This window comes from Sturnus vulgaris, chromosome 1 (assembly GCF_052056855.1).
Source record: "Sturnus vulgaris isolate bStuVul1 chromosome 1, bStuVul1.hap1, whole genome shotgun sequence".
Taxonomy (NCBI): Eukaryota; Metazoa; Chordata; class Aves; order Passeriformes; family Sturnidae; genus Sturnus; species Sturnus vulgaris.
In genome coordinates this window covers 117,553,198-117,562,549 of record NC_142243.1, presented here as the reverse complement: position 1 = coordinate 117,562,549, position 9,352 = coordinate 117,553,198, and positions in this window count along the sequence as shown.

Sequence of the window (9,352 nt, the reverse complement as noted above, 5' to 3'; positions counted from 1 at the left end):
GATGCACTCATTCAGTGTTGACAGCAGCTTTAATGCTGAGTGTTTCTCCAAATACCTTCCATCACTTTACCAGAATAGTGCTCCCATGAATGATCTCTCTTAAACAGATGGTGGTGGGTCTGTAGGAGCAAGCAGCTCCTACACACACTTTGTCTCCACGGTCAAAGGACAGGGAAACAAGGAACAGCCACACTATGTTTCCAATCTCAGCACTGGCTGCTTGCTATCAATACAACCATTACATGACTCAGTGCTGATTCCAGGTTGCTCTATAGATGGGATCACAGAAGCATCAGGGGATGTTTCACTGGGGAGGCACTGATTGCGCTGCTGATAATGGAGATCTGACCAGTACTTTCAACATGATAGGGAAAACCGATAAACTCTGTTTTGAAATGGAAATCAAATTCTTGTGATCACCTGAACATTTCTTCAGCATCCACCCCCTCCTTTTGCAAGATGATTTTTTTCACATGTCACCTTTACACAAGCATTTTACAGACAGATTTACCTGCATTTTGTTTTAGAACCATGTCATGCTTGCTGCTCCCCCTTTTCTGGTGCATGTGTGTGTGCTTTTGTTACTTGTATTGTATAAGGTGCCTTGGGATATTCGCATCCTGTGCATTGTGTGGCATTGTGTTGAATAGGAGGTACAGAAATTAAAAGCAGGTCTCCTCCTACCCACATATGCCTTTTCTTTGCAGGTTTTCCTGGAAGTTTTGTGCGGGGAGGGAAGGGAAGAGGTAAAATATGACTTGGCTGAGACTGCCGGATGCTGAATCAGCTGTGATTGCCTCACGTTTTCCTTTCTTTTAAAATAAGGGGTACAGTTTTTGAAAATGCCCATCTGACTTCTCTCCAGCGCCTACCCAGCCCATCACTTCTCAGTAAGTCAGTTTTTAAAAATGGTGCATGTGCTTCTAAATCACATGGGACTCTGGATAACACCTTTACAATACCTTTCTCCTAGGTCTGCAAATATGATGCTCTGGGATTTCAAGGACCTGGTGCAGCTGCTGCAGGTTACCACAGTGCTCGTTATCAGCCACACATAGTTTTCCCCTCCCAGAAGTGTTCTTTGCAAAAACAGAAGAGGCAGCCATACTCATTAACTCCAAAAAAATGCACCACCACCACAACTCCAAACCGCACAACGTCTTAAAGCATAATTTTGATTTTGTTCCGCTGCACTGCTCTGGTTAAAGGAGCCAATGCCTGAAGTGCTGGCTCCTTGCTGCTTGCACCTGCACACACTGGCACAGATGAGGCTGGTCAGCCACGGTGTGGTGATGCAAAAGTCGGAAAACAGGGAAAAACTTCAGAAGAACCAAACAAGGAGCATGACATCAAAATCCTAGAAGCTCCTGAGAGCCACATTTTCAGAGGGTTTACACATCCTGAGTTTGAAGACAGATGAAATTAGGCATTGATTAGAGGTTAATAGCAGCTCTCTGGGGGTGTGTCATCCATTTTTAGCAGGGGTCACTAATTTGCTTTCACAGTATCTTTATCTTCATAAAGAAAGGAGGAGTTTGATGCCTTTTAGTTACAGGATGAACAGCCCCACAGCATCCAGCCACATACATGGTGTTCATCTTTTCCAAGGCTGCTTCCCTGCTGTGCACTATCTCACACAGATTAAGGTTCATCCACTCTTGCTTGCTACTGCGACTGAATGCTTGAAACCCTGGCAAAAGAGCAGAGGAAAATGGAGTGTTAATGAGGGTTGTGCCCTCCAAGCTGTGCAAGAAAAAGGACTGGCACCTGCCAAGCAATGCCTTTGTATTCAAAGGTGACAAAAGTAATTGTCAATTGCTTTTTTGCTTTTTTTTCTCCTTTGTAGAAATGTTTATATTTTCACCTGATAACACTGAAGGTCTTGAGAGCTGGTTTTATACGCTTTCCTAAAGGTTATTAATTCTTCCTACACTGTTCCCAGTTAGACAGGGTACCTTATAATATAACTTCCTCATTAACATCAAGAGCTGTGATTATACAGTTGTGTTACCAAGGGCTTCAAAGACATGAAGCCTAAATATAATCTTACAGTACCTTGTTACAATACAAAGCACATCCTCTAATACATTTTTTTTTGTTTGCATAAAATGCAGCACAATAATGGTTCACTTGACCTTTGCCCCTTTGTATAGTTCATTTTAACATTGTTTGAGGAGCACAGAGTTTGCATTTTGCAGGGCACAGGTGCTCTGCCCCACGCTGGAGGCTGAGGCTCAGCCAGGCAGTGTGGTGCACCACTGCTCCCCGCCAGCAGCTGGACTCAGGGGATTGCTTTTGTGGTCCACCAGGAATTTCCTGTGATAGAATATCAGAAACCTACTGGTGACTAGTAGGAGGTGACTTCACAGGGCAAAAGTTCTCTCCCTACAATAAACATTCTCAGCACCGTGGTGGAGATTTCCTACACAGACCTGACAGCCGCCAGCGACTTGTCATCCTGACAGAGAATGGCTCAGGGAAGGGATCCTTGCTGTTTCCAAGCATTTGACACTGCAAAAGTGAAGCTGCACCCCCCACTGCCATTTTATTAATGCCTCCTGAGAAAAGGGAGAAATCAAACTACTAATACGTACTAATTTTAAAAATCCCCAGAATGTTGAATGAAAAGACTTTTACAAATATACAAATCCACAGTCAAAGACGGAATACACTGGTATCTATATAAATGTACAGTCCATAAATATCATATATCTTGGTGGCTATAGGTACCATGATACACATACTGTCCATATACCATATATCCATGGTACCTGTCGGTTCCATGGCACACACATGGTCAGAAAACTAACACAACAATTAGGAAAACACTTTACTCCCTCCATACATGGTTGCTGGGTTAAAAAAAATCACAGGGATATTTATCCACTAAATCTCTTGCAGGGCACTGTCATTTGGAGGATCCAAGTAGTAAATCTGAGCCTGACACAATTCCCTTGGCTAGCACTACTAAAAGGACTGTCTGGGGCACTAGATTTGTTTGGCTGGCTGAAATATCGTGCAACTGGGCAGACTGCAGTGAAGTTTAGAGACTGAAATAGCTTTGGGGAAACAATACATTAATTTCCTGTGGAAAATACATCTATTAAAATGGGGACTAGCCTTGGTTGAGTCCAACATGGTAAAAAAGTGTGCTGTAAAGCCTAGAAGAAAAAACACCTCCGTGTTGGCTTGGAAATAACAAAGTGCTGAAAAGTAATATTATCCTCAGAATCAGGACTGTGCAAGGGTCCAGCTTGGTAGAGGATTGAGATAGAGCAAAGATTTCTAGAAGCTGTCTTTAAGCCGTCTCACCATCTTCTCTACATGCTCGAGCATTTAGGAACAAAGCCTGTGGCCATGGCCTTCATTATGGACTTTTTGAGGTTTCCAGTCCACTGGACAAAATTTGACTCAAAGCAATGCTGATTTATTTTTCTTCTGAAATCTCATCATCAGCTGGTGGCCATTTTCACAGGTCAATCTTCATAAGGGCTGGATAGAACTTACCCATCCCATATCTCACTTGGCTCTGCAACTTTTGTATCAGGAAGAAGGAGAAAAAAGCAATAAGAAATCTGTAGGAATGCTCAGCAACACTGGAGATGTTTGATGCTGCACCCCTTGTCTGTTGTTCCTGAAGTACTTCTAAATTCATTGGTATTTGCACAGAAATCACTGCCCAGCCTGGTCAGAGCAGTCTGTGCCTGTAGGCAGAGGGGTGAGGACTATGGGGTCAGCACTTCAGCTCTTTATGCATTGCAGTGGGAAGGGACCAAGCCCTGGTTTTAAGAGTTGTTTCTCCTATATGATCAGATAAAGTTTTCTTTTTCCCCCAGCCATGTACAAACTACAAACCAGTATGATTCCCATGAGAGCTCTGACTATTGCCTCTTGGAAGGAATAATTTGAAGAAATAATATCCACCTTACCCCACAGTCTGTCAATAATGTGCTGGGAGGCAAGACCAGTGAACTCACCAAACTTTTAGTGGGAAATAGATGTTTGTGCTGAAGGAAGACTAAACCCATCTGTCAGGTGCTTTTTTTTTTTTTGTGATCAAGGCTGATATTTTTAGTCTCAGTGATTGGATTTCCAGTCAGTCACTATGTACTCAGGAGGAAGAAACCAGTTTGGTTAGCTTTTTTTCTGTTTCTCAGCAAGTAGAACACTGTATTCCATTTCTGTGGACCGTGACATCCCATGGCACATTAAAAGCCTTATTCAAACCACAAGACAGCCATATTTTACACTCAGCAGGAGACTGTAGGAAGAAGTATGAGGCCGGGGTTATTCTGACTCTGGACAGTTTGTCAAATTAGGAATTAGGAAGAAAGTTTAGGACATTCTCTACCAGTTCATGTGATCCTGAAAAAAATAAGTAGAAGATTGCCTCAGTAGGGAATTTCTTTATATTACAAGAGACTCTGCATAGAGGAAGATTTATATTCAGAAGGAGCTGAGTCTGCCCTTGTGCTTTTGTTCTAAGTCTCCATCCATTGTCAAAGCATCACAAAATCTGTGGAAACACCAAAGGCAGTTCTGAAATAAGCAGGATTTTATTTTTTGGTCTACACCTGAACAAAGCAATTGAACAGTAAGATCTCAGCTTAGTTCATAAACCAGGTTCATGATATCTGGGAACTCATCTTCTAACCTGGGCCATAATTCATGTGCTGATCCACAGTTTTACCTCAAACCATAAGAAATTAATCAGATATTTGGAGAGCTTGAGAAGTCCTTATTAGCCTGCTCAGCATTTTCTTCTGATTTATCTCTTCAAAGAGATTATGACAGGAATTTCAGGAATCACTTCTGCCTTTTGAAACAGTAATCTGCATTTACTGAACACTTCAGCAAAACTCTCAGGCATCATTCATCATGTATATGCAGGGTACATCATATTTCCTGTGGCTACCCAGTCTATTAGACTGGAGAGGGGTCTTATATGTCAGACATATATCAGCAGCAGAAATACACTGCTCCTACTTTTTGTCATCTTCAAATTGGCCATTTTGTGCTTGGGTCCACAAAATAGCACATTACCTGATTTTAGGGTGAAAACTATCATTTTCTGTAGGCAATTTAGAGTATCATGTTATAAACAGGGATTGCACATCACAAAACAGGTTTTCCACACTTTGGTTATGGAAATGAACATGAAAATGCTGTGCAATTTTATTGTATCTGATTTTCCAAGGCCACTTGTTTCCTTATTGGATTGCTTGGTCCTGTTTTCCCACCTGGAAGATTAAGTCTCAGCGCACCTTCAATTCTTTAAATTTGCAAGCAAAAGGAATAAATTTACTCCCACCAGACAGTAACTTCACAAGCATGGTCAGTGGGGCTGTTTGGAGAGCGATGTAGCTTAATGTAATTCTAAGCCTCTTGAAATCTGGTCCAAAAACATCATGCTTAATGAATACTTTCCATCACCGTTTAAATCTATTAAGAGAAAGAAAAGGTGTTTTTACAAGAGACCTTTGCTTTTTTGTATTGTAATACTTCTTTTCCTGGCAATCTTAAAGGGTTCACCCCCACTTCATTATTTCAGTGTAATAGAGTATTCATCTTACCCCTGCCGACTTACAGATATCCTCAAGGATTGCAGCTTTTAACATCAGGAAATGTAAAGGTAATATATTGGCAGCTTTCCCATTTACTAACCACTATCTTTCAAAACTCTGCTTTCCTTCCCCTCCAAAGCTGTTGCTTCATTAATCTCCACGCGTGACTGAAAGCGTTAAAAGCTTTCACGGGTAATTCGCTACTCAAAAAAAAAAAAAAAAAAAAAAAAAAAAAAAAAAAAAAAAAAAAAAAAAAAAAGACTTCTGGGGGACATTTCCCACCATTTTAAAGAGTTCGCTCTGCTGTGGTGCAAAACACATTTTGAAGTACTCCTGCTTCGGAGTCCCCGCTCCCCGAGAGGTCCCTCCTCAGCCCAGCAGGTTTCGGTGCTCTGCCGGCGCTCGGGGCCGGGGTACCCGGGGGAACATCTCCCCCCAGCGGCCGCGGAGCCGCTCTCCTTCTCCCGAGGGCTTGGATCTTCGTCCTGCGGAGGAAAAAAAACCCAAACGAACGCGCTGCAGGCTTCGTGATAATTTCTTGTAAGGCAGAGGAGGTGACGGGCGCACCTCCCACTCTGCGCGCATCTCCCTGCCGACAGCCACCGGTGCTGCTGCACCCGCAAAGCCCTGCAGATCCCCACCGCGACCGGCAACGCTATTCCAAGTGAATTGAACTCAAATTCAGCCCTGTGAATTGAATCTTTTCACGCTGCTTCGTATGTGTCTCCACATTTTTTCTCTTGCCATTTCCAAACAAGAGCAACAGATTTTATTGATCAGTGTCAGAAAGAAACACACTTGACCACTTTATCCACCAATGGCACAAACCCTACAGGGAAGAACAAACAACATGTCTGCAAACTGGAGACTGCTGCTGCCGCCTTCCTTACTGCTGGCCCTTGCTGCTGTGGGAGACATCCAGCTCAGCCACAGCCCTCACAGGGCAGCTCCACATCACTGGTGCTTGTATTTTAGCAATAAACATATTTCGGTGGCTAGATCCCCGTGGCAGATGCCAGGAATTACCAGCTGGTCTGTTTCTCAAGCACTGAAACACGTTGACCCTGCTAGCCCCTGCATAGCTCAGTTCCCTTCTTGCTTCCCATCGAGTCACCCAGGCTGGTGCATTCTCCCAGTTCCAGCCAGAGAGGAAAGGAAGCTGGTTCCTCTCATAGACTATTAGCATCAAAATAAAGATATTTTTTAGGCAATTTGAAATTGGGCTACATCTGCAACACCAATTTAAGCAAAACATTATTCTTTGTCTGATTGTCTGAGTGATCAATAAAATAACCACCAAGCCTTGCATGGCATAAGTTAGGAAGAAGGAAAAATATTCCTTTCACAGAAATTCAGGAAATTATCTTGTTAAAGAGAATCTTCTAGGCTGATAGCAGCTACCAGTTAGAACTTTTATTCTCTGTATTGATTTGTGCTTTATATCTATCTGTTCTGACACTGACCAACAAAATGTCTCCCTTGTTTAGAAGTGGCAAGTGAAATAAAACAACATAGCGGCATGTAACTGGAGGCAAAACTGGAACAAGGCAGCATGTAAAAATTCAACTTACAGAGCTAAATTTGTGTTAAATACACTTGTAAAATTTTCAAAACTTTTGGGGCTGTTGATATGAAAGCAGAAGGTTACAGTTCTAAATTTTCCAACATCAAAGGGTGCTAATTTTATATAAATCAGAGCACAGCTGAAAGAGTAGTTCTTACTGCTGTTACAAACAGTATTATGACTTCTGCGACTGTAAAATACTTGGGGGAAAAATGCTTCTATTTTACTTTGGATGGGATATTTTGTGGATATGATTTCATCCTTTCCCTCTCTGAGGGGAAACATCCAGGGCAGCAGACGTCCCGTCCTTCATGGATTAGGAGCAGCACTCTTGCTAAAGCCTGGATTCTCCATTTGAAGTCTGGGAGCCTGTATTTGCTGTCTGGTGAAGTGGTGTCTGGTGAGAGCAGAAAAAAAACAACTCACTTTTAAGTCCTAATCTGTTGGGGACATGTGAGCCTGCACTCCCAGTCTTCCACTTGTCTTCACGGGGCTTGTAGGACCTTTCCCTCTTTAACGCTTCTACTCCTCCATCAAGCAGAGCTGAAACAGTCCGAAAGACTTCAGAAGGAAGGTCAAGGAAGCCAAATGCATGCACAGACAGGCAAGTGTGTGCTGCTGCACAACATTTTACCTGAGGAAATCAGATTAAAACACAGGAAAACTTGACTGTATCATTCCCTGAAGCCAATTAAGGGAATCAGCTTCTGACTGTAAGTGGATATTGTAAGAAGTTCTCATATTCTAGGAATGGCAGCTGGCATTATTGTTAACTCCCAAAGCATATTTCCCCTCCTTCCCAGGCGGGCCTGCAGCTGAGAGCTCTGCTATCTAGTGAAGTAGTGGCAAAGGCAGCACAGCCAGCTCTTGCTCTGTCTGTGCCTTCCAAACTCTGTGAGCAATGGAATACTAGTTATCAAACTCCCAGAAATTCTGTAGACTGCTAGGCATCCAGGTCAAAGTTTTACTTGAAAACTCTTTAAGATTATATACAAGGATGAGGTATTTTCAGCCACCAGGTTGCAGTTTGATGAAATCAGTGGTTTATGTACACTATGATTTCTACCAGAACAAAGTAGTAGCCAGGGAGTAGCTTGCTGATTGGATTTTGATTATCAGTCAAGGGACAACAAACTACAGTATTTTCATAGTAAATAAGGGACACATTTGTTTTCAGATTGGATGTGAAAAAACCTCAAAAGATATGTAATCTAATTGATCTGAGCAAATTGGTACAGACAGGTTAATCAGAATAGAAACGTGCCATGAGTCGGGTTGACCTGGGCCCTGTGGGACTCAGTCATTTCTCTCATTTCTCTCCATATCATAGCAACTTTTTCTTTCATAATGGACCTGTGACCTATTTGTTTTTTCTGTTCATGTTAATAATTTGAGTAAGTTGATCAGACGTACAAAAAGAAATTCATTCATTCTCCAATGACCATAAAAGTTTCATCATTATTTAAGTAACATTGTATAGTATAGCTTAATGCATGAGCCTGTGCTTCACCGGGATGTCTTTATTTGGACTAGTTGATAAGCTTTTATAGGAAAGTGGAATTAAGAATTTTTAAAATTCCCGTTTCTAAAAGGATTTAGTAAACACTGACTCTGACTGTCAGTTAACACTCTAGGCAGAATTTACCACGAACAGTTGACTTCTTCTGATAAGGGGTATTAGTGGACAGACACACAAAAACGTTTTTCAGTGTAGAATTATGTATTTCCTGGTGGCTTAAAAAAAAACAAAAAAAAAAAAACCCAAAAAACCTAACAATCTCAACACTGTAAATTCTTCTACCTAAGGTTTCATCAGTTGGTATTCTTAGAACACAGCTGTGTAAAATACAAGGGAATGTGCAATGACATCCTGAGTCACAAGAAGAAAAACTCCAATGAAATAGGTACACTGAGTTTTAACTTTCATTTAACTGTTATGTCGTCCATGAATGAAATTAGGAAACGCCATTTCACTTCATATTTGCAAGTGATGAATTCAATAGCATTATCAATAAAACACAGGCAAAATCTAAGTCAAGTGGTGGCAAAGCTTATTATATAAAATCAAATATAAGTGCCCTGACTCCTTGGATAATCAGAAGCAGCACTAAAGCTCTGGCAATTTGGGGTACAATACAATCAGAAGAGCCACAGAGCTACCTGCCTTACTTGTTGGTTCCTACATGACTGCAGCCAGAGTTCTGACAGTGGCATGTGAGTCTGA